This window comes from Erigeron canadensis, chromosome 1 (assembly GCF_010389155.1).
Source record: "Erigeron canadensis isolate Cc75 chromosome 1, C_canadensis_v1, whole genome shotgun sequence".
NCBI classification, from domain to species: Eukaryota; Viridiplantae; Streptophyta; class Magnoliopsida; order Asterales; family Asteraceae; genus Erigeron; species Erigeron canadensis.
This window is the reverse complement of record NC_057761.1, coordinates 11,980,721-12,007,300: the sequence shown is the minus strand read 5'-3', so window position 1 is coordinate 12,007,300 and position 26,580 is coordinate 11,980,721. Positions and strand designations below refer to the sequence as shown.

Genomic DNA, 26,580 nt, shown 5'->3' with positions numbered 1-26,580 from the left:
CCCGGTCCGAGCTCCCATCCTCAAAACTTTCCTAAACAATGGGTTATTATCTACCAACTCCCTGTTGTACATTCCCGTTGCAATCCCAAACTCAACAATGGTAAAAGATCGATCTTTCCCCCCACAACAAAAATGTATACATTTCTCATCAAAAATGTTTTTAACTTTATCAATGGTGCTCACATTGATAGTTGAATAAAATTCTAAGCACCATTCCTTGCAAACCATTTCTCGATTTCCAAAATGTCTACCCACATACGAAATTCTTGGTCAACCGGGTTACCGTTTTCATCATTTTCCATACCCACTAGCCTCAAAAATCCCTCAATGTCCCTTCGTATAACCAATATATCAAGCATATCATCAGGAAGATACCTGGGCCCCTCGATGTCCTTGTGAAGGAATTTTTCCAGCCGCTCATTATAAGCGGCTTTCTATTCTTGAGAAGCTCCTGGCCAAGTGAGCCATTGGTGATCGGATAAAGCGGAAACTGGTGCAACAGCAGCTTGAGCTGCTCCTGAAGATTCCTCACCCGTTTGAGAGGAAGCTGTACGTCTAGGGTTTCGTCCACCAGTAGCAGGGGCCTGCAAACAGACGACAAATCATCAAAACTATCGATCCCAAAAATAAGGACTACCATATATGTTCCATAAGAGGGTCAGGCCTAAACAAGGTTGGACTGCGACACAGTCTTGATAGACTGAGAAGCAGTCTAAACCTCGGAAAACAAAAATGCGGCGCAGTTTGGTGACTGCATCGCACTCATAGACAGTTCAACTGCAGCGCAGTTTTGAGATTGTGTCGCACTCTTAAAGAAACTGGGCAGAAATTGTGGGTTTAACAAGTCCCAAACCATTTAACACCAAAACTTCATAACTCCTAGTCTATCTTAGAATGCCATTAAGCAATTTATTGACACACGAACAACCCCCGACCCCATTCATGAGGTCTCATTTATTCGAGCATGACAACAAATCTAGGATTTATTATGAAATTAAATAAACTTAAAACTACATAATGCAAGACAAACAAACTAAATAAGGGATACTAACCTTTCCAGATCTTGTCATGATGATTACAGTGTAAAAGAAACAAGAACTCAAAGAGATTAAGAAGAGAAAGAACGAAAAGGATCGGTTGGTAGGATTTGCTAGAGAGAAAAATTTGCTTTGAAGATTTTAAGGTAAAAGTAAAAGTGAATTAACCCTAGCCTCTAATTTGTTTGACCCGATCTGACCCCACTGCACCGCAATCCTCACACTGCGTCGCAATTCCCTTTTTTTTTTGTTTTTGAATTTTCTGAACAACACGCAGACTGCGTCGCATCTACCTAACTGCGGCGCAGTCGTATTATTTGTCGAGGATTTTTATGCTTCGCAGTATAGTGAGATTGCGTCGCATTTTAACCATGTACAGAAACTACGTCGCAGTTTGACCCCACTCACACTTACCTTGTAACTTGCCCACGAACAACTTACCGGATCGCGTAGAGAAGTTCCAGAAATGCAATACTAGACATAAACACCTTAAAAACATGGAAATTGCTAAAATTTCACAAATAAAACATAAAGACATAAAAACACAAAACATGGGTTGCCTCTCGCGAAGCGCTTAATTTATTCACGGGTCTTTAGCTAGACTCGAAGTCCTTTTTCATTGCTTAATTTCGAAAAATGGAAGCTCGTCAACGACGACTCCCACATCTTCTTCTTGCTTGATGATAAAGCTTCAATCTATCACCATTAACCATAAAAGAAGTACCATTCGATTTAAACAATTCCACATAACCAGACGGATAAACATGTTTGATCACAAAAGGGTCGGTCCACTTAGATGTCAACTTGACTCAAATGTATCATAATCATTTCTCCCATTTGAGTTTGCTTCTGGTAGCCTTAAATATCTTCTGAAATCATCTAAAATTGAATTCGAAGTCATATGTAGTCTCTCCAGAACGAAGTTCAAATTGAAAATGGCCTTGTCTACGAAGTTCTGGAGATTTAACTTTGGCTTTAGTCCTTGATGAAGATGGATCATGTGGTTGGACAAAGATAATAGATCTCCACATGTCAAATAAATATGATTCAGCAAGATCAACATCTATTGTGAGAGCATGAGTAAGAGGATGATTGTGGAAGATTGCTGAAATGATTGGAAAGTCGGGAGCATTGAAAGGATCATTTAGATATCTATTATTTCTCATATTGATGGAATTTCCGGCTGTGAGAATTTCTTCAATTGATTTATTAATGGCAATTTCTTCATCATGTCCAACCTCTTCTTGATGATCCATTATTTTTATATTTTTCTGTTTTTAAGACATAAAACTTTTAAAAGGAAATGTTTGTTTGCATTATTCAAATGTTATGATAATGTTTGTTTGCATTATTCAAATGTTATGCCATGCTCAAATTGCAGTTTGATTCATTGAATGTGAATTTAGATGTATGTTTGGCTAACTGAAAAAGTGTTTGGCAAAGATATTTTATTTTAGAGTTGTTTGATTCTAGAACGATCTAAATTTAGATCGTTTTGATTTCTAAACGACTTGGAAGTAAAATAAGTTTACCATTCACCTTTCCTGTTCACTTTACATGTTAATTAATTGTTAATCCCTTGAGACTGAGACCAAAACGATCTAATTTGGATCGTTCTTGGGTTTGATCGCTGTGTGGTTTGAAAGAGTGTTTGGAATTCGATTGATGGGTAACTGAATTCTTATGAATTCGGTTTGCTCAAATCTGATATTTTTAAATGTAAAGAGATATCATGTATTTGATGTCACTTTATGTTTTCAAAATGAAGTGATGTTTTTCTTAAAAAGTTTTAAAACGATCTAATTTAGATCGTTTCATTTCTCTTCACTTCAAAAGTGTGTTTAAACTGACAAAACCTAAAACGATCTCTTTTAGATCGTTTTACTTTTTCTTTCCAATACTTAACATTTTTTTTCTCTATCTCATGAGAAACTTAAAACGATCTCTTTTAGATCGTTTTACTTCCTTTTTTCCCAATCTTAAACTTTTTCTCTCAAAAGGTTTAAAACGATCTCTTTTAAGATCGTTTCACCTTCAGTTTTCAATACTTCATTATTTTTTTCCTTAAAGCTTTCAAAACGATCTAAATTTAGATCGTTTCATTTTCTTTTAACTGAGTTTTACTCAGAACAATCTAATTTAGATCGTTCTGGTTTTCTATACTTACAATTTTTTTTTCCCTTCCAAGATTTTTTTAATTTTTTTTTTATTATTGTGTGGTGTGACAAACTGTTTTGTATGATCATATAATTGTAATATATTTTGGAATACGAGGAATCGAACGTCTTTGTGTACTTCCTTATTATTCTCAAATATATCGTACTTATATGATTATATCTTATTTTCAAAGTTCTATACATATCAAAGTATATAAGAGTACAAAGAATTGATCGCCTTTGTGAACTTCTTTGTAAATTTATATATGGAAAATATGGGTTTAACTATTCTGTGTTTATTTTCTCATAACAAATGATTTATAAAGGATACACTGAGTTGATCGCCTTTGTGAACCTCCTTGTATCTTATATAAATTGTTTGTGTGAACTTTGTTATTTGCTATTCAAATATTATTTTTTTGTGTATGTTAAAAGTTTTATGTCTTAAAAACAGAAAAATATAAATTAATGGATCAAGAAGAGGTTGGACATGATGAAGAAATTGCCATTAATGAATCAATTGAAGAAATTCTCACAGCCGGAAATTCCATCAATATGAGAAATAATAGATATCTGAATGATCCTTTCAATGCTCCCGACTTTCCAATCATTTCAGCAATCTTCCACAATCATCCTCTTACTCATGCTCTCACAATAGATGTTGATCTTGCTGAATCATATTTATTTGACATGTGGAGATCTATTATCTTTGTGCAACCACATGATCCATCTTCATCAAGGACTAAAGCCAAAGTTAAATCTCCAGAACTTCGTAGACAAGGCCATTTTCAATTTGAACTTCGTTCTGAAGAGAATACATATGACTTCGAATTCAATTTAGATGATTTCAAAAGATATTTAAGGCTACCAGAAGCAAACTCAAATGGGAGAAATGATTATGATACATTTGAGTCAAATGAAGTAATGTTTGCTGCCTTGATATCACTTGGCTATGACGGTCCTTTGACAAAAACAACTGATTTCAAGCTGAAGAAGTTACCAAGAATTTGGTACTATGTGTTTTCTGTTCTCAGCAACTGTTTTCATCCATATACAAGAGGAATGGATAACATGACCCAGACAATGCTGTACATATTTTATGGGTTTGTGTTCAATCAGCACTACGATATTGCTCAACTTCTTTGGGATCAGCTGATAGTTGCAGTAAATGGAAAAATATCTGCTCCCAAGAAGTACATTCCCTTCATCAGATTTCTCTCAGCAATTGTTCGCAGTATAATCAGGAACAAGAAGCATATTCCAAGACTTCTTGAAACAGGGAAAGTTGTTACTCATCCTTTCAAGTTTGTTAGAGACTCTGGTATTCCTAACTATTTTTATCTGATTCCATCATTCTTACTTGAAATGGTTCCTGATTCTGATGATGCCAAGAAGGCATACTTGGACTCGATTAGAAAAACTCTGGGACCGGAAAGCCTCCCGGTTCCTACCCAAGTTGTGCATAGGTTGCCAAGTGAGGGGTCTAAGAGGAAAAGAAAAGAGAGTGAGGGTGAATCCAGTTCAGGTAGGCCAAAGAGTAAGAAACAGAAAGGTGAAATGTTTGTGTTAAAGTTAAGTAAGAAAGTGCATCAACAGAAGAAGAAGAAGGGAAGTTCTTCAAAGAAAAAGCAATTGAAAAGAAAAACACCAGCTGAACCTTCTTCTCCTACATCTTCTGAGAATACTATCTCTGAGTCTGGGAACCTATCCGATCACCACCTCCTAAAACTTCAAACATCAGAAGATCACCATCATCAAGAACACCATCACCACAAAGACATTCATCACCATTTCAATCAACACCACTTCCAGAAATCATCACCCCTGAACCCCCAGCAATGCCTCAATCACAATCAATTCCAACTCATATTCCTTCATCAACAATATCTACAACTGTTTTACTATCTCCTCCACCGACATACTTTCAAGGCCGCAGGAAGTCCATTCCTGTTCATATCAAAAAGAAAACATTTAAAAGATCTCGCTTTGAGTATGATCGTTTTTCACATGCTGAACTAGAAGATGTGGCTGTTTCTGATATTGATTCATCCGATAATGAAGCCAATCAGTTTGCTGATGAAGTCATGGACATCTCGGAGGAACAAGGAGGAAATGAGGGAGGAGTCGAAATTGTTAGAGAGGATGAGAGGTCCGGGCTAGGTATAAGGCATAAAGAAAACGTTGGCCTTCCATTAGTCCAAACCACATATACTCGTCGGGTTCGACCTAGGGTAGAAGACAAGAGCTCCCAACTCTTGCAAGGTCAAACCTCCTCTAGCCATTCGGAAGTCTCTCAACAGACTGACGTCTCATTTCTGCATGGGCAAAATCCACGTAATCCATCCCAGTCTCCTTCAGAGTCTGTGGATGTTGAAGATAAAGAGACATCTGCCCCTCTCTTGCCTATCGTTTCTGCACGTTTGTCTAGAACCCCTAGGACACTTACAACGATTGTTGTACCATTTGCACATCTAGGTGATGCTGCCGGAACAAACAAAGAGAGCTCGGCTTTAGTGCCCTCTCAAGGATTCTTTGGAAGTCCTTCCATTGCTAACATTATGCCAGCTTTGAACGAAGGCACCCGTGTAGCTGAATTGGCTCAGCGACAGTTTGAACTCTCTCGAGCTCAAGCAATTGCTGCGGCTATTCGTGCTTTGGGTTTAACGGTTGATCTAAGTGACACTGGTGTTATGTTTGTCCACTTTCCAAAAGATTCTGGTTCTGAAGCCGAATCATCAACTGATGTTCAAACTCTTGAACCAACAGGAAATCCTGTGACAGTTATGATGTCGTCAGGTCACTCAGTAGAACCACTTGGAACTACTGATGTGACAGTTTCTGTTACTCCTGATACTCCGATTTCTGAATCTCCAGTTGTTGTAAAACTATCTCCGATTGTTCATAATCTTGTGACTCATTTGGTTGAAGGAATTGAACAAGGACAAGAAAGTGTATTACGTGCTTCAAGATATACTATTACTGGTAAACTTCCCATGGCTCAAACCAGTTCATCACCACGTAGATTGCTTACTGGTGGTATACTTAGAATTGGTTCATCTGTTGTTACTCCAATTTCAACACCTTCTACACCTCATATTTCAACTGTTACAAATGTTATTCCTTTGTCGTCTCAACCAATCATATCAACACCACTGAATATTCAATCATCTCCAATTTTATCACCAACACCCCCAGAAATTCCAACTTCATCAACATTAATATCTACCACAACTATTCCAATTCAACAATCATTTCCTGATCCTGATTCTCCTGATTATTCTTCAAGTTCTTCATCTTCGTCAGAATCTGATATTAGTGATGCTTATCTGAATGACTATACTGCTAGTAGGCTTCATGAAAGTGATATATCCACTGATACTCTCATTATGGCAGTACTTCGTCGATTAAGATCTGAAGAGCCTAATCTGAACCCCAGCTATGTCTCAAGAACAATTTGAGAAAGATATCTTTGAAGAGATTATCTATGATCTGAGAGATACAAATAATCTTGATACTCCAAGAGAGCTTAGCATGGGAATTAGACATCCAAGAATTACTCGAGACAGAATTTGGCAAATAAATGAAGGGTATTTCTATGAGAATTATGCACAAATGCTAGATTTGAATACCAAGCCTGAAGAGTTAGTATGCAGGGCAAGATACATTGAAGAAAGAGCCTTCTCGATTTATTGCTCAACTGAGGAAAGACTCAACATGACCTTGAATAGCTTGAGAGCATTCTTTCTATTCAGACATCAAAAACAAAGGGATGCATAGAGATGATGAAAGCTGATAGTTCAGTAAGAAGTGAAGAGTGGTATAATCGGTTCCAGAGTCCGATTACAAGTGTGTTAACATTGATTGCTCCTATCAAGTATCAGAACCAAAGACTTGTCAGATTTAGAGTTCAAAGAGCTGATGGTCACATTTATGTTGTTCATGAAGAATCTTTCCAATACTTGCCAATCTCTGACATTCTCTTTCTCTACAATCAGTATGCTCATTTGATTACAAAGACTCCAGATCAACTCGTTGCTTATGAAGCTCTAAAGCGTCACATTCAGGCTTTAATCAGATATTATGAATTTAATGATTTCCAAATTGGTCTAGAAAGGAGAACAAAAAGAATCAATCTCACGAGACCAAATCAGGGAGCATGATGATATGAATTGAATTCTTATCAGATTGGAGATCCAATAGAAGAAGTGGATGGATTTGTTTTCATTAACAGCTTCAGAGGAAAAATCTTTCTCCGTGCATCTGATTTTCCCAAGTATTCAGATGGCACTTTGAAATATTGTTTATTCTTCCTCAGAGCCATACATGATAATCCTAATCCTTGTGAAAATGAAAACATCCAGATTCAGAGAGAAAGACACATAAGAAGGATTCAAGAGACAATTGATATGCGTCAAAGGGTTAGAGATCTTATTGCTGCCAGAACAATTAGACCAAGAGAAGGAATTATTCATACTGAGACAGGTTCATGGGTTCTTTGGAATCCAAGTCATGAACGAGGTCCTCATAATATTCCTCCAGTTAACTTTCAAGATAACATCAGATTGCCCGATGAACGTCCAGAAGGTGCTAACTGGCATTTCATTCCTAAGAGGTATTGGAATGACTCTTGGAATAGTTACAAGAAAAGAGCTTTTTGGAAATCTATGAATGATAAGCCATCTACATCAAAAGCAGCTCAAGATTACAAGTAAAGAAAGAACAAGAAAAGACGAGCAGAGAAAAGAAGGAGGAGGAACTGATAAAAGACAACCAAGCACTAAGGGGGAGAATGTTAGAAATTCAAAATAGTGCTTAGTTGTATTTCTTTACATTATTAATTTGTATGTTTAATATAAGGTTGAGGGGGAGCTTATGTATTTTACTTAGAGTATAAATACCCCTCAAGCCTTAACCTTTTGTAATCTTTTGTCATATTTTGCTATTATCATTTTTCCAAGCTTTCCACACACAGATCGTCTCTCTCATTACACACACTAACACACACACATCCACCATTGTTATACACCTTACTTCCGCACCTGAACACGAACGATTTCTGGTATATTACATGAAGACACTTGTTGAGACTCATTTTGTTTCACTGAAATGTTGTCTATTTCTTCTAACTCATAAATTGATCTGTTATGAGTTTTCTTGTAAGTATCATTAAGAGCAACATAATCAATGTTTATTTGAATTGGTTTTGGTCTTTCAACATCATCTGACTCAAAGTCATCCTTAGATGGTCTGATGAATTCTTGAATCATGCCAAGGCGAAGAAATTTTTCATCATACAAAGCACCAAGATCTTCTTTTTGAATTTTCTCTAAATGTGCTGGATTTTCACAGCCTAAACCAAAAAGAAGTTCTGATCTATCAATCTTAGATTTATTGTAATAAGCAGTGAAATCCAGAAAAGGATTTTGTTCTATTTTGTAGATTTTCTCTTGGTAGAACAAAATGTTTGCTTTCAAATCCTCAACTTGTTTTTGAAGAGTTTCAATTTCAACTCCTTTGAGAAAACATGAACTGTTTAAGTCAGAAATCTGTCTTTCATGTTTTTCACAATTTGGTCTCATATCTTTCATTTTATTTGGGAGAAACTCAACATCTACTTGCTTTGCATTTGCTCTTATCCATTCATTGGTTTTCTCAAGCTGTAAGGTCTCAATGGTTTGCTTGAGTGAATGGACAGTCTTTTCAAGGTCTTGGCATTTATTGGTTAAATGGGCATTGGGTGAAACAACTTGAGAACTGTTACTTGACAAATGCATTTCTTTCAAAGAGTCATAGTTAACTTTGAGAGCATCATGAGCTATTGAGAGTTGAGAAAAATCTTTGTTAAGTTTATCAAACTCTTGTTTAGCTATGTTCAAATTTGTTTTCAAAGTAAGATTTTGCTTTGTCAAAGTATCAGCAGTTGTTTGAAGAGATAATTAGTCAGTTTGAGTAAAAAATTGTACCTCTCTAGATGAAATATCTGAATTGATGTTGATTGTTGTCATGTGAAATGATTGAATTACAACTTGAAAAAGAATATATTTTTTTTATTTTTAAATTTTGAATTTTATAAAAAACTTGAATTAGAAAATGAAACTAGAACGATCTGAATTAGATCGTTTTAGAATCTTGGAAAAAAAAAATTTCTAAGTGATGGAGAAGAAAAAAAATGAAACGATCTAAAAGAAATCGTTTTGAGGGATTGTAAAGAAAAGTTAGAACGATCTAAATTTAGATCATTTTAACAATTTTGGGTGAAAAATTTTCTAAGTATGAAAACTTTGAAAATTTGGGCAGAGTAACACAATGATTTGGAAGTTTTTGAGCAAAACCAATCTCAAGGAGATCAGTTACCCAACGAAGTGTGTGATTCCCAATCACAACAACTTCAGAATCACGATCCACACAACACACAATTCACACAGAATCACAAAAGCTAGAACGATCTAAATTAGATCGTTTTAACTTCAAAATGGCCAAAAACTAGAACGATCTAAAAGAGATCGTTTTAGTTCCTCCAAAAGAGATCGTTTTGTTATACCTGCAAATACAAACAGAACAGACAAAATAGTCGGTTTTTGAACAAAATTGGTCAATTCTCACTCAATTTTGAGAATTAGGATTTGATCTAAACATCAAAATGCTCAGAAAATGATCGCGCACAACCCTGGAAACAATTCCATATCTCAAATCAACTTAATTGTGAAAATCAAATTTTGATCAACTTTTCTAAAATTTTGATTTTTAATCAAAACTTTGAATTTGATTCTGAAACTTAACAGGATATTTTGAAATATGATTTGGAATGTATTTGTGAACAAAAACTGGAAAGTTGAATGATAATTGAAGGTAAATTGTTGAAGAACAGAAATGGCGGCAAAAGTTTGCTTTGAACACGAAGAAGAAGAATTTGAACAAAAATTCAACGAATCTGTATTGAATTTGTTCTGGATCATCAACAGATTGTTGTTTTGCTCTGATACCACATGTAATATACCAGAAATCGTTCGTGTTCGGGTGCGGAAGTAAGGTGTATAACAATGGTGGATGAGTGTGTGTTAGTGTGTGTATTGAGAGAGAAGATATGTGTGTGTGGGAAGCTTGGGAAATGTTATTGGCAAAAATGTGACAAAAGGTTACAAAAGGTTAAGGCTTGAGGGGTATTTATACTCTAAGTAAAATACATAAGCTCCCCCTCAACCTTATATTAAACATACAAATTAACAATGTAAAGAAATACAACTAAGCACTATTTTGAATTTCTAACAGCCTTAGCCTCGGCCCATTTAGACACATAATCAACCGCCACTAAAATGTAAAGACACTTATTTGAAGGCGGAAAGGGTCCCATAAAATCAATACCCCAATCATCAAAAACTTCGCAAACCTGGATGAAGTTTTGAGGTATCTCATCTTTCTTTGTGATGTTCTCTTGACGTTGACACGCATCACAAGTATCCACCAAAGTTTGAGCTTCCTTAAAAATTGTTGGCCAATAAAAACCTGCATCATACACTTTCTTACTAGTAACGGTTGGTCCATAATGACCACCGGTTGGCCCTCGGTGACATCTATCGAATATCAAACGAGTCTCTTCACCCGCAACGCATCTTCTAATCGTTCCATCTGCACAAACACGAAACAAATAGGGTTCTTCCCAATAATAATGCTTAACATCGGAAAAGAACTTTTTCCTTTGTTGATTTGTCCATCCTTTTGGAAGTACCCCTGCAACAAGATAATTAGCAAAATTTGCATACCATGGAACATTAGATACAATACTCATCAAAGACTCATCCAAGAATGCATCATCAATATCATCCCCCTTAGGTTCCTCACGGTGAGGATCCTCTAACCTACTTAAATGATCGGCCGCCAAATTTTCAGCCCCTTTCTTATCCTTTATCTCAATATCGAACTCTTGCAAAAGCAAGACCCAACGTATGAGACGAGGTTTAGCATCTTGTTTAGCAAACAAGTACTTAAGGGCAGAATGATTGGTAAAAACAATGGTCTTACTAAGCACCAAATACGACCTAAACTTATCGAATGCATACACAACCGCAAACAACTCTTTTTCAGTAGTGGAGTAATTCTGTTGAGCACTATTAAGAGTCTTGCAAGCAAAGTAAATAGGACGAAAATGATTACCTTCTCGTTGTCCTAAAACAGCTCCAACTGCAAAATCACTCGCATCACACATTAGTTCAAAAGGTTGAGACCAATCAGGAGAAACCATAATGGGGGAGTGAGTCAAACAATCTTTTAACAATTAAAATGCCTTCAAACAATCCGAATTAAACTCAAAAGGCACATCTTTCTCAAGCAAACGGGTCATAGGTCGGGATATCTTAGAAAAGTCTTTTAACACAATGCCTTCTCTAACCATGAAATGACATTTTTCCCAATTAAGAACAAGGTATGCCCGCTCACATAGCTCAAGCATCTTATCCAAGTTGGAAAGACACTTATCAAAAGAGTCACCAAAGACCAAGAAGACATCCATAAAAACCTCCATAGATGTCTCCAACATGTCTTGGAATATCGCGATCATACACCTTTGGAAGGTGGCGGGAGCATTACACAATCCAAATGGCATCCTATGATAAGCATACGTGCCAAAGGGACATGTAAAGGTCATCTTTTCTTGATCATTGGTGTCAATGGGTATTTGAAAGTACCCGGAGAAACCATCAAGAAAACAAAAATACTCATTTCTGGCTAACCGTTCGAGCATTTGGTCAATGAAGGGTAAAGGGAAGTGGTCTTTACGGGTCGCATCATTTAACTTCCTATAATCAATACACACTCGCCACCCGGTAACCGTTCTAGTAGGTACAAAATCATTACGTTCATTAGTGACAACGGTCATTCCCCCCTTCTTTGTTACACAATGGATTGGACTTACCCATGGACTGTCAGAGATAGGATAAATAATTCCAGCATCTAAAAGTTTAATTATCTTTTTCTTAACTACATCTTTCATATTTGGATTTAGCCTCCTTTGTCTTTGAACACTTGGTTTGAAATTTTCATGCAAATTAATCTTATGTTTACAAAATTCAGGGCTAATTCCGGGTATGTCAGTTGTACGCCAAGCAAAGGCTCTTTTATGAGCTTTCAACACGGTCATTAACTTACCTTTTTCATCATCCGAAAGTGATGATGATATGACAACGGGAAGAAGTGACTTACCTTCGAGGAATGCATATTCCAAGTGCTCGGGAAGTGGCTTGAGCTCAAAATCGGTTGGTGGATTGTCCACCGAAGTTTCAATCTTCAAACCATCCCTCTCAATCACCTCAAAAGTCTCATCTTCCGGTGTTGACTCATCCGTGCTTAACTCCATAATCTCTTTTACCATGTCCGCAACCATCACTTGCTCGTCTTCACTACAAGCTAGCAAAGCTTCTCCTTCATCCGTGTCCAAAAAGTTCATCAATTCCATTTCCAAAGCTTCATCTTCTTCGATTACATCAATCCTGAAACATGAATCATCGATAGAATAAGGATGTTGCAAAGCTTTATCAAATGAAAACGAAATTCTATCATTTCCTATTCCTAACGAAATAATATTATCCTTAACACGAATGATGGCATCGGCTGTATACAAGAAAGATCGGCCTAAGATAAGAGGAACCTTGGCATCCTCTTCCTTCTCTAGAATAACAAAATCGGCCAAAAAGATAATATGGCCTATTTTAACACACAAATTTTTCAGCAATCCCCATAGGGTACTGAAATGAACGGTCGACGAGCCTAATGCTCATCCGAGTTGGCTTAAGAGCCGCTAAAGACAATCGCCTATAAACTGAAAAAGGCATTAAATTAATGCTTGCACCAATATCGGCTAAAGCATCACAATTAAGCTTAGCATCAAGAGAACAAGTAATTAGAAAATTCCCTGGATCTTCAAGCTTAGGAGGGATTTGATTTTGCACAATTGCCGAACATTCCGCATTTAGGAAAGTAGCCTTAGCTTCCTCTAGCTTCCTCTTGTCCGTTACAAGATCCTTGATGAACTTGGCATAATTCGGCATTCCTGAAAGCAAATCAACCAAAATCACATTAATATAAACCGATTTAATTATGTCTACAAACTTACCGTATTGTTCCTTGAGCTTATCCTTCTTCAATCTTTGAGGGAAAGGAACTTTAGGCTTATATGGCTTGACTTGAGGCTCAACAACCACCGGTTTAGCTACCGGTGTAGCAACCGGTGTAGTAAATGTAAGTGGAACGGCCGGTGGTTTCACGGCTTGGTTCGGCTCCACTACTATGTCTTCATCAACTTGTTCATCTTCTTCGTCCTCACTATCAACCTGCGTAGGAACATTAGTAGCACTAGAAAGAGGAGAAGAAATAGGAGAATTAACTACCTTACCGGACCGAGTAGTAATGGCATTTACATGCTCATTCCTTACATTCGGGTGTTGATACTTATTACCTCTATCATTTGAACCGGAAGGCTTAGGATTTTGTTGGGTATTACTTGGCAAAGATCCTTGTTGACGATTAGAATTACCTATTCTATCAAGCCTCACACCTAAATCCTTGATCGCCGCTTGTTGACTTTTGATATTTTGATTTATCTTATCATTCAATGCGGTAATATCGGTTCGGTAGTTCTCATTCTTCTTGTCTTGATCAACCATGAACTTCTTAACAAGATCCCAAAGCTCGGCATTAGGATCAACAACTTCAACCGGTTGAACCGAAGGACTTCCTTGCCATGAAGCTCCCAATGTAGACCTATAATTTCCTGCACTATTAGAATTAAAATTAGAATTACCTTGGTACCGGTTTTGATAAGATCCATTCCTTTGAAATAGCCCTCAATTTGCAAACGGTGGTTGATATTGATTTTGAACATAATCAACTTCTTCATTCCGTGGTGCTTTATCACAATCTTTCGTGTAATGCTTATCACCACAAATATCACAACCCGCAACCGCCGTCTTCAAATCCTTTTTAATCAACCCAAACCTACCAGCCATACTTGCAAATTGCTTATCCATGTGACTTGCCAATGCCTTAATTTCAACCACAACATAATTACTTCCCCCACTATCAACCCGAGCCACACTTCTTCTTCTCGTTTTCACAAGATCCGGTTTAGTCCTACTCGCTTCTCGAATCACACTTGTACGAACCATATCCTCCATAATCTTATAGGCTTCGTTGTAAGTGACATTATTAATGTTACCTCCACAAGCCCAATCCAATTCCCTTTGAGTGCGGCTATCTAAACCCCGGAAGAAAGTAAGAATGTGCTCATTCAATCGAATACCATGCTCGGGACAATTCCTCATCAATTCCTTCAATCTTTTCCAAGCATCTACCAAATCCTCACCACTATGTTGCTTAAACGCCCAGATCTCCAACTTCATCGTTTCAACCAATTGAGCCGGAAAGAACCGCTCAATGAATCCTTCCCTCAACTCTTCCCATGTCTCAAATATGTTTTCATCGAGATTCTTATACCAATTCGCCGCCTCTCCCGTGAGAGACAACGGAAACAACTCAAGCTCAACATGTGGCATTTGAGTCTCCCCATACTTGAACAATCGACAAACCTTTTCAAACTTCTCCACATGATCATACGGATCCCACTTAACAACCCCGTCAAACTGATTTTCCTCAACCCGAGACAAGTGATTACCCTTGACATTGAAATTTGGAGCGGTGGTTGGAGGACGAATAGCCGAGCCCCTATTAGGTGCAATGACTCGAGTACTCTCCCCAATAGTCCTATCAAACGGATGAACCATGTCTTCGCCCATGTTTCTAAGTGTAGTAGGAGGTGTAGAGGGTGGCGTAGAGTTTGGTGTTGAATTTGGTGAATTTTTAGGTGAAGTTTTCGGTGGAGTTGATTGTTTATTTTCCGGTGGTGTGGAATGGATGGAACTTTCAGCTTCAACGTTTAAGTTTAAGGAATCTATTTTGTTAGGTGAAAGGTTCCCGGTTTTAGAAGGTTTCTTTCCTCGTCTCTTCGTCTTTCCCGGATTAGATTGAGGACTTACTAGTGGTATACTGGCTGCCCTTGTGGTCATCAACTAAGAAACAAACCTGAAAACACAAACAAAGAAAACCGTAAAACGCACCAAGTTACACAAACTAAACAAAACAGAAAATTAAGACTAAAATCGAAAAGTAACCTAAGAAAACAAGTAACTCTCTTGCACTTGAGTACAAGAAAGGATCTACTACGAAATCTCAAACTAAAGCTCTTAAATTAGTCCCCGGCAGCGGCGCCAAAAACTTGATGTATAAAATCAAGTTAAATTAAATTCCTTAAAAATACTCCGAATCGAATACTACACACAATCGGGCAGTGGAACCGTTCGTATGCAAGATAGATTAAAGTAAGTAAAGGTTTGTTCCACGGAGACTACAAAGAGCTAGCGAGTTTTAAGTATTTAAAAAGATTTTGATTTTTAAAGACACCACGTCATCTTGATTTTGTATTAAAAGTTAGTTGATTGAAAGAGTTAGAAATTCCTAAGAATTTATCTAAAAGAAAATTGTTTTATATCAAATAGGATGAGAAGATCATCCACTTCGACTCCATGACACACATTATTTAGGTTGCACTTAAATGAAGAACTAATTCGAATATGTTGATTAATAACCGAGAACTAAACAAAGACTCACCCCGTACCCGTCAAGTTCGTTACTTTATTCAATTCCCTTAATTAACTAGTTCCATTATTAAGACCGGTACCCCAAGACGCCTTTCATAACTTTCCTAGTCAACTAATTGTTTTGGTTATTTAGATAACAATTGTGTCTCTTGATTGTACCCAACCATTAACCCGTTAACTCTTATTAACTATTAATTACTTTCTACCGTACCCGTCATAGAAACAATCGCTTCTAACCAAGCAATCAAAATAACTTTTACACAGCCTAGTTACCACTAAGATCATGCAAAAACTATCCGCAATTAAGAGTTAAATAACAAATAATTAATAAGCTAAGATTACGACACAACGTTAAATCAAATCAACTTGAATTCAAAAGATTATGCAACCATTATTCAATGTATCACTTCATCTCAGTGGATGACGAATTATTTAGCTACTCATAATCATAAACAAAGCACAAAGAGTAAAAGTATAAGAGAACATATTGTACCAATGTGTAGAAAACAAGTAAACGCTAAGAAAATCGATAACCGAATGCCTTGAAGCTCACAAACAACCCTTAGACCTTGATGGACGAAAAAGATACTGAGAATTGCCCCAAAGAACCCTAAAATCAACTAGAGGTGATTGTATATCGAATGGGAGGGTTTTGGTCTTGTGTTTATAGAGTTTTCAAAAAGTCTTCACAAACCGACCTATAGGTGTGACGCACCAAGCATCAGGTGCGACGCACCTTAGCCTTGTTTCCAAAAATCCTTCTGCCCGATATGCGACGCACCACAGGGTTGGTGCGCCACACCTCCCTGCTTTCTCACATCTTCCAACTTTCTGAGAAGAAAATGCTCCGCACCAATCTTCCAGGTGCGACACACCTGCTCTGTTTTCAGCCAAAACTTGTAGTTTTCATTCCGTCTTCACTCGTATGCGTCAATGAACCAACCTAATGCATCTTCTAGTCATCCGAAAGTTGTTTCTAACCATTTCACCTGTTCTAAGCCTGCAACCACTAACTATACCATCAAAGCATCGAATATACATGTAATTTGCTCATAATTAAGCTTAAAACGACTTAGAAACGATATGGGAATGTATATATAAATGGACATATCAGACATCCTTCTCTAACAACTTGGTCATAGGCCGGGTGATTTTGGAGAAATCATTTATGAACCTACGGTAAAAACCGGCATGACCCAAAAAGCTTCTAATTGATTTCACATTTGTGGGTGGAGGCAATTTACTTATGACATCAATTTTAGCTTTATCGACCTCTAACCCTTCCTTAGAAACTTTGTGTACCAAAACAATACCTTCTTTAACCATAAAGTGACACTTTTCCCAGTTTAAAACCAAGTGTGCTCGCTCACACCTTTCCAACATCTTATCAAGACTAAGTAGACAATTTTCAAAAGAATTTTCTAACACAGAAAAATCATCCATAAAAACTTCCATGGATGTTTCAATCATATCCTGAAAAATAGCAATCATACAACGTTGGAAAGTTCCCGGGGCATTACAAAGACCGAATGGCATCCTCCTATAGGCATAAGTGCCAAAGGGGCAAGTAAAGGTGGTCTTCTCTTGGTCTTTCGGGTCAATGGGTATTTGAAAGTACCCAGAAAACCCATCCAAAAAACAAAAATACTCATTTCCGGCGAGCTGTTCGAGCATTTGATCGATAAAGGGCAATGGGAAATGGTCCTTGTGGGTTGCATCATTTAGCTTCCGATAATCAATACATACCCTCCAACCTGTGACAGTTCTAGTGGGAATTAATTCATTTTTATCATTTAGCACAACAGTCATCCCACCCTTTTTCGTTATACAATGTACCAGACTCACCCATGAACTATCCGAGATGGGGAATATGATTCCCGCATCCAACAACTTAATAACTTCCTTCTTCACAACATCTTTCATGTTCGGGTTTAATGTTCGTTGTCTTTGCACAATAGGTTTGACATTATCAACATTGTGTGCTTACAAAATTCTAGACTTATACCCGGAATATCGGAAATTTTCCATGCAAAGGCCCTTTTATGGGCCCTCAAGACAATAATAAGCCTAGATTTTTCATCCTCCATCAAGGAAGGTGAAATGACAACAGGGAGGAAAGATGTACCTTCTAAGTATGCATACTCTAAATGATCCAGAAGCGGTTTGAGCTCCAAATCGGTAGGAAGGCTCTCAACCGAAGTAAGACCCTGTTTACTTCTGTCAACCTTGATCTCTTGAAAAGATTCATCATCCAGTGGAGTTTCATCAACGCTTAATGCCATGATCTCTTGCATCATCTCATCAACCATCTCCTGTTCTTCTTCATTACAAGCTAACAAAGCTTGCCCATCCTCCATATCCAAGTAATCCATAAGCTCCTTTTCTAAGGCATCCTCTTCTTCAATAAAATCTATCCTGAAACAAGATTCATCACAAGAGTAAGGATGTTTAAGAGCTCTATCAACATTAAATACAACTCGGTCATCACCAACACCTAAAGAAATTTCCTTGGCCTTAACCCGGATGATAGCATCCGCAGTCATAAGGAATGGTCGGCCTAGGATTAGAGGCACATTGACGTCTGCCTCCATTTCTAATATAACAAAATCTACCAAGAAAATCATATGACCCACCTTAATCTGCAAATTTTCCGCTATCCCCATGGGATATTGGAATGATCTATCCGCAAGCCTAATGCTCATGCAGGTCGGGGTCAATTCACCTAAAGACAATTTCTTATAGACCAAATAAGGCATTAATTTAATGCTGGCACCAAGATCGGCCAATGCCTTATACAATTTAATTCCAAAAGAACAAGAAATAAGAAAACTCCCTGGATCTTCCAACTTAGGGGTATCTCGTTCTTTATTATGGCAGAAACCTTGGCACTCATCACTGTCGTCTTGCCTTCTTCTAGCTTCTTCCAATCCGAAATGAGATCTTTGAGAAACTTTGCATAGTTGGGCATACCTGCAAGAAGATCAACTAACGGGACAGTAATGTTGACATTTTGAATTAAATCAACAAACTTCTTAAAGTTCTCCTTGATCTTCCCCCTCTTCAACCGTTGAGGAAACGGCACCTTCGGTTGGTAAGGTTTCACCGGAGGTGTCTCAACTATAGTTTTCTCAACATTGGTAGATGGAACGGCCGGAGTCTTCACGGTCGGGTTCGGCTCCATCATGATCTCTTCATCAACAGTTCCTTCATTTTCAACCTGCACAAGAAGAGTAACAACATTAGGTAAAGAATTTGCAGAGTCATAAGTGTTACCTACTCTTGTAGTGATCGCATTGACTTGCTCATTTCTAGCATTCGGATGGTTGTATTTGGTTCTAGATCCTTGGCTGTTCTGCTGAGGCTTAGGATTTTGTTGAGTATTGCTCGGTAAGGTACCGGGCTGCCTGTTTGAAGTTCCTAGCCTTTCAAGCTTTGCCTCAATATCCTGAAATGTTATTTGAGTACTCTTCGAGCTCTGCTTAAGCTTATTAGCCAAACCATCCAATCTAGTAGTCATAGCTTCCCATTGAGAGGCCATCTTCTCATTGGTAGCTTTCTGAGCACCTACCAAATCCTTCATGATATCTCTCAATTTAGCATTCACATTTTGCTGATTGTTGAACCTGCTAAACCTGCTTCCACTAAAACCAAAATTATTAGCATTGAAGTTAGATGAAGGAAAAGAAGTACCTGATGACCGGTTTTGATAACCGGTATTCTGATTAAAGTTCCCTTGCTGATTCTGGACATAGTTGACTTCTTGAGCCGGCTTATCCGGTCAATCCTCTGAATAATGCATGTCTCCACAGTAGTCACAGCCATCATCATTCACCTTAACATCCCTTTCATTGCTTTTGATAACCTCTCGTTCATCTGCTTCGTGAGGGCTTTGACTTCAGCAACCAAACTTGATTCTCCACCACTCTCTAGCTTTGCCACAGTCTTACCAACAGTTCTCTTACTTACAAGTTCTTCACAATCTGAAAACTCCTTCGCCATATCATCTAGGATTTTGTAACCTTCAGCCGGGGTCACATTGTTCAAACTACCCCCAAATGCCCCAGCAAGTTCCCTTTGAGTTCTCTTGAGCAAACCGTCATAAAAGATTTCAACCACTGCTTCTGTGTTCAGATTATTTCCTAGACAATTCCTGATCATCTCCTTATACCGTTTCCAAACATCTACTACATCTTCCCCTGGATCTTGAGTGAATGACCGAATCTTGTTTTCCAACTGTCCTTGAGTCCTTATAGAATAGAACTCATCAATAAACCCAACGCGAAGCTCATCCTAAGTGGTATACAAATCATCTGGTTGTTCCTTGAGCCACGCCTTAGCTCCTCCACATAAAGTGAGTGGAGAAAGCTCAAGCTTCAGATTATCATCCTGATTCGCGCCATAGTGATAAAACCTACAAATTTTCCCAAATCTCTCTAGATGGCCACACGGATCATTGTTAGTCACCCCGTTAAACATCTCTTCCTCCACACTTTTCAAATGACTTCCTTTGAGAGAAAAGTTAACTCCGGTGGTTGGAAGGCGAATAGGAGTACCCCTATTAGTGGGTACATTTCTTCTTCGGTCACCGTAAAGACGGTTGTTGGGGTTGACCGGTTGCTCTTGATCACCCATTCTCCTTACTCTAACTGGTTGATTTACTTGAAGATTTGCTTGAGGAATTTCTGTTGAATCCGGTTTATGAGTTTTATCCTGATTATCTTCTTCCTCTGAGCTGTCACCAGTTTTTAACAAACCACTACTTTCGGAGAATCTAGTACTTAAGTTAACTTTGGGCGCTGAATCTTTCTTTGAGTAGTGTTGATCCAATTCTCCGTCCGGTTGGTCACAGTTTTCGGTACCTGAATCTATTTTGTTGGTGTTTGAGGAGGATCGAATCACAAAACTAACAACTACTTAATTTAAGTCCCCGGCAGCGGCGCCAAAAACTTGATGTGCGAAATCTAGCTTTAAAATTTATAAACACGATTTACCGAAAGACTGACTACTATACACTCACAGGCAGTGTACCTGATCGCATGCAGTATAGTAAAAACTGGTAAGCCGAGATCGTTCGCAAGGACTTTTATAAGCAATTATAACAATTAAGTGAGTCAAGTAAAATTGGGGGATTTTGTGGCCGAATTGCCACGTTGCAAGTAGTTAGTAAGAAAAGTCAATAATCCCTCAGGATTAATCAAAAGAAGAGTTTGTTGTTTAAAACAAGAATTTAAAGGTCACCCATCTTGATTTTGCTCGACAACATGTTAAGATTGCACATTTGATGAAGTTCAAATTCAATTAGTTGATTAAATGACCGAGACTCAAACTAATCTTCAACCCCGTACCCGTCAAGTTAACAACTTATTTGACTCTCTTGTGTAAACTAGTTTCATTATTAAGATCAGTACCCAACCATCAACCCGTTAATCCTTATTAATTATTAATTATTAAGATGGTTTTGGTCATTTCAGATAACAATTGTGTTTATTGATTGTACCCAACCATCAACCCGTTAATCCTTATTAATTATTAATTTCCTTCTACCATACCCGTCATAGAACCAATCGCTTCTAACCAAGCGATCAAAATAATTTCTACCCAACCCGAGTTACCACTAAGATCGTGCAAAAATTATCCGCAATTAATAATAAAAATGACAAAGAATTAATAGGTTAAGATCACGACACAACGTTAAATCAAATCACTAGATTTATAAAATATTGTGCAATCCTTACATATTGTCTCACTCCATCAAGATGGATGAAAAGGCGATTAGCCACTCATATTAAAATACGAATAACGAATCAAATATAGAGAATTCATTGTTACCGAATACAAGGAATTGAAAATGAATAACGGAATGATTCCAATCGAGCTTGAGATCCTTCAAAATGATTGAATACAAGAAAAACCCTTGAAAAGTACTCAAAAATCGTCTGAAAAGTGAAGTTAGGGTTTTTAGAATATTTTTGCAAGCTATTTTAAACAAAATTCAATTTGCAGGAGAATGTATTGCTAATGAAAGTAAAGTTGACATATTAAAGAAAAACTAAAAGAAAGTATCTATTAATAGAAAATCAATTATAACGGCTAACTCTATAGCTTCAAACCCTAAGCCCTAAGCTACAAAGTAAAAACCGGGGGGAAAGCTACATTTTAAAACCCTAAATGTTCAACCCTAGAATGCTAAAGCCAAACGGTTTAAATAAATGGGCCAAAGGCCCAATAGTTTTTACATATTAGATGAAGATTATCACATATTTGTTGGAGGCATAGTGGGCCAAAGGCCCAATACGCAAGGTGTTTCTAATTCAGAACAAATTGTGTTTTGAATTCGATAGTTGTTACAATGTCCACACTCAAGGTGTTTCTAATCAAGAACACATTGTGTTTATGTTTCGATAAATCAAAAACTTGATGTGCGAAATCTAGCTTTAAATTTATAACACGATTTACCGAATAATACTGATAACTACACACACACAGGCAGTGTACCTGATCGTATGCAGTATAGTGAAAAACTGGTAAGCCGAGATCGTTCGCAAGGACTTAAACAAGCATTTGTAACAACGTTTAATGATTCAAGTAAAATGGGGGGTTTTGTGGCCGAACTGCCACGATGCAAGTAGTTAGTTGAAAATTAGTAATCCCAAAGGATTAATCGAAAAAGAGTTTGCAGTTTAAGACAAGAATTTAAAAGTCACCCATCTTGATTTCGCTCAACAGAATGTTAGGATTGCACATTTGATGAAGTTCAAATTCAATTTAGTGATTTAATGACCGAGACTCAAATTAATCGTTAACCCCGTACCCGTCAAGTTAACTACTTATTCGACTCTCTTGTATAAACTAGTTTCATTATTAAGACCGGTACCCCGAGACGCCTTTTTATAACTTCCCTAGTTAAACAATGGTTTTGATCATTTCAGATAACAATTTTGCCCATCGATTGTACCCAACCGTCAACCCGTTAATTCTTATCAAATATTGACTACCCTCTACCGTACCCGTCATAGAACTAATCGCTTCTAGCTAAGCAATCAAAATAACTTACACCCAAATCCTAGTCGTCACCAAGCAATGAGTACAAATCATCCGCAATCAATAATTGAATTACAAAGAATTAATAGATTAAGTTCACGACAAAATGTTAAATCAAATCACTTGAATTAATAAATATTGTGCAATCCCTACATAATGTCTCACTCCATCAAGATGAATGAAAAGGTGATTAGCCACTCATATTGAAATACATATAACAAATCAAAATGAAGGAGTTCATCGTTACCGAGTACAAAGAATTGAACGGAAATAACGAGAATAATCCAATCGTAATATTGATCTTCAAAGATGAGAAATCTGATCAAAAGTCTCCTCCAAGGGTCTACTTGACTTTTATTGACTTTGCTGGAAACCCACTAGATGAGCTCCCTTTGACCGTAGTTGACTTCTTGACTTTTATTGACTTTGCTGGAAACCCACTAGATGAGCTGCTGCGCAGCTTCGGTCCTCTGTTTTACAGCTGCTACGCAGCTTGGATCTTCTGTTTTATAGCTGCCACGCAGCTTGTCTTGATTCCAGGTTTGACTTTCGTTGACTTTCACCAAACTTCATCCAAACGACCCGGAAATCATCCGTAAGCACTTATTTCACTCCAAGAATGTCGTTTTCTTCCGAAATACGCTCAAGTATCTGCTACTAACCTGAAACACTAACAAATACCATAAACGCAACAAATGTATACAAAACGACTCATTAAACATGCTAACTTAACTATATAAACCGTGGGAAATGGGTATAAAATACGACATATCAGAGGCATAGTGGGCCAAAGGCCCAATACGCAAGGTGTTTCTAATTCAGAACAAATTGTGTTTTGAATTCGATAGTTGTTACAATGTCCACACTCAAGGTGTTTCTAATCAAGAACACATTGTGTTTATGTTTCGATAAATCATTAAATAGTCATACACAAGGTGTATCAGATCCAAAACACATTGTCCTGCGTTTTAAAGTAATTCATACAATGCCAATACACATTTTTAAAGAATATGCAAATATGCAAGAGGATGTATATGTAATGAAGCAGATGTTGACATATTAAAGAAGAACTAAAAGTAAGTATCCATTAATAGAAAATCAATTATAACATTTAAATCCATCATTTTCCTAAGTCATCATGCTATATAACTCAACTATGCATCGGGCTCAAACCCATCAGAATAACTTTTTCGAGTAAAAAGTTTCAAATATAGAATGCAAAAGCATTAAACCTGAACTACAAAATGATTTCAAACAAAACAAAAAAATAATTAGACTAGAATTTACGTTCGTCCCTATTTTTTTGAGCTTCAATAACAAAATTTCTAATTTCTTCTTGGTCATATTTACAGATGAAATCTGTTGCTTGTTCCAAATTCAATTTAGATTTCTCGTTCATCTCATGAGACAAAATCTTTGCTGCATATCGATGTCTGAGCCTCCTCAGCTTTACAACTTGCTCAACCGACTCACTTGGAAGATCACATCTCCAATTCTCATCAGGTTGTCCCATATAGCATTCCATGTGTCGCATGGCAAAAATACCACAATCAACATGGTTGTTATTTGTATGCCACCTAACTTTCATTTGTCTTGCCTTTAACAACTAAATCTGTGTAGCAACTGGGTGACGATACTTATGAAGTAGTCTTGCAACAAATCATTTCTGCTCAAGAGAGTTTTAAAAAAAAATCAATAACTAATGATTGGGTTTCCGGAAAGCTTTTATCAATATAATAGATTGATACATATTAACACAAAGTTATACTTACAACGAAGTTAAGGACCCCAGTATATTCGTGGTTGAATTGTGTCCCTGGAAAGCTGTTATCAATAATATGCAACATTGGATTTTTCTCCCTTATATCAAAGACCAACATGAAAAAATGATTGGACTTGCAAATGGTGAAGAAAATTTGTTTGTCAAAAATTATAAAAAATAATTAAGATACAAAAATTTTAAAGAATGTAAACACAAAACACTATGCTTTTAGATTACCCAACGATGTAATTTGTTGTTAAACATATCTTGTTGACAAAAGATAATGAAAGAAAGTCAGAAAAATTATAAAAAAAATATAGTACAAGATCATATTATTATAGAATAATATGTATACATCATCTCTGTTCAAGTTACTTTTTGTGTCATACACATCAAAAGGCTGGTCACAAAAGAAAAATGTAATTTGTTAGAAACTAAAAAACCAAATACAGATTAAAAAGAACATTTATTTATACAATCTACGTATAGAGGTTGTCCTCCTCGTCTTTTCTTCATAAGCCAACATAAATGCCCAAATGTCAAGGACAAGAGCATCAACATACAACAGGGGACACAAGGATTCTAAATTTGTATGATATCCTTTAATATTTTCTTTTGGTGTTTGGAACAAAAAATCACTATAGAAAAACAAAGAAAACAAAGAAAAAAAACAAAACATTAGTTTTGTTGTAATAAAACTAAAAATTATAAATATTTAATTTTAAAGATTATAGAAAAACTAAGTCGATTACCAACGATTTCTAGTAGTTCCTACAATGTTTTCTAATCCAGAACACAGTGTGCTCGGGTTTCTAGTATTCATACAATTTCCATACATAAGGTGTTTCAAATCCAGAACACATGGTATTCATAGATTGGCCATACACAATTTGTTTCTAATCCAAAACATAGTGTGCTCGGGATTCTAGTATGCATGCAATGGTCATACAGATATTAAACAAACATGCAAATATGCAAGACTATGTATTGATAATGTGTAATTAACACAATTTGAGCCTCGAATTCACAGATTCACTGGTGGATTTGTGTGTGTGTGTTCTTGGTGTTTTAGTGTGTGTTTTTAGAGAGAGAGATGAAATATTGGCATTAAGTGTGTGTGAAATTACAGGAATGAAATAGAATGGGGAAAAGGCTTATGATTTCTAAGGTGTTGAGGGGTATTTATAGTCTAACTATTCAATTAAGCTAATTAACACTTGTAGTCCCTCATCCTTAGAAATCATTTATCTATGATTTAACAACAAGTAAGTCCACTAACTTAGATTACAACTTATCACTATTTTTGGATTTCTAACATTCTTCCCCTTAGTGATATATTGTAATGAATGAAGTACGTGTTAATCTTGTCTTGTAGGAATGAATTTGATGAGCCCGATGGTGAAGACAATTGGTTTGTTGAAACAAGTGTTTGGAGAACTTGATTCAATCTTGGTCTAGGACTTTTTGAAGTTAAATCATGAAGAGATTTTCAATGTTGTTTTTGAACAGAGAACAAGTGTGTGTTCTTTCTTGATTCTTTGAAGATTGTTGAACCATGAATCAGAGTTGTGTTTTGAGGTGCGGAAGGTATAAACTTGGTTTTGGTTCGTCAATCTTCGATTCTTGAGTAAAATTCAACTTCTTGAAATGAACTTGTACTCCCCCCCTTGATATATGCATTGGAGCTTTTTGAACAAGTGTTATTGTATGACTTTGAAGATCTTGAATAAAATATTTTGATGAAGACTCTCTTGAAGCTTTACTTCTATGTCTAGAATCTTCCAATCAATCTTACAATTTTTGCAGATTTGATCTTTGTCATATTGACTTGAACACTTTGGAGAGTAAATATAATGAAGTTTGGATAAGTCTCTTATAAAGTAATCATGCTCCCCCTCAATTCATGAGTATAAACCCTGTTGGAGCATCTTTGAACATTT

General features: G+C 36.8%; 1 pseudogene; it reads right to left on the bottom strand.

Moving 5' to 3' along the window:
• Positions 1 to 434: 434 nt before the first annotated feature.
• LOC122579425 overlaps positions 435 to 26,580 on the bottom strand; it is a 142,245-nt pseudogene continuing 116,099 nt past the window's right edge.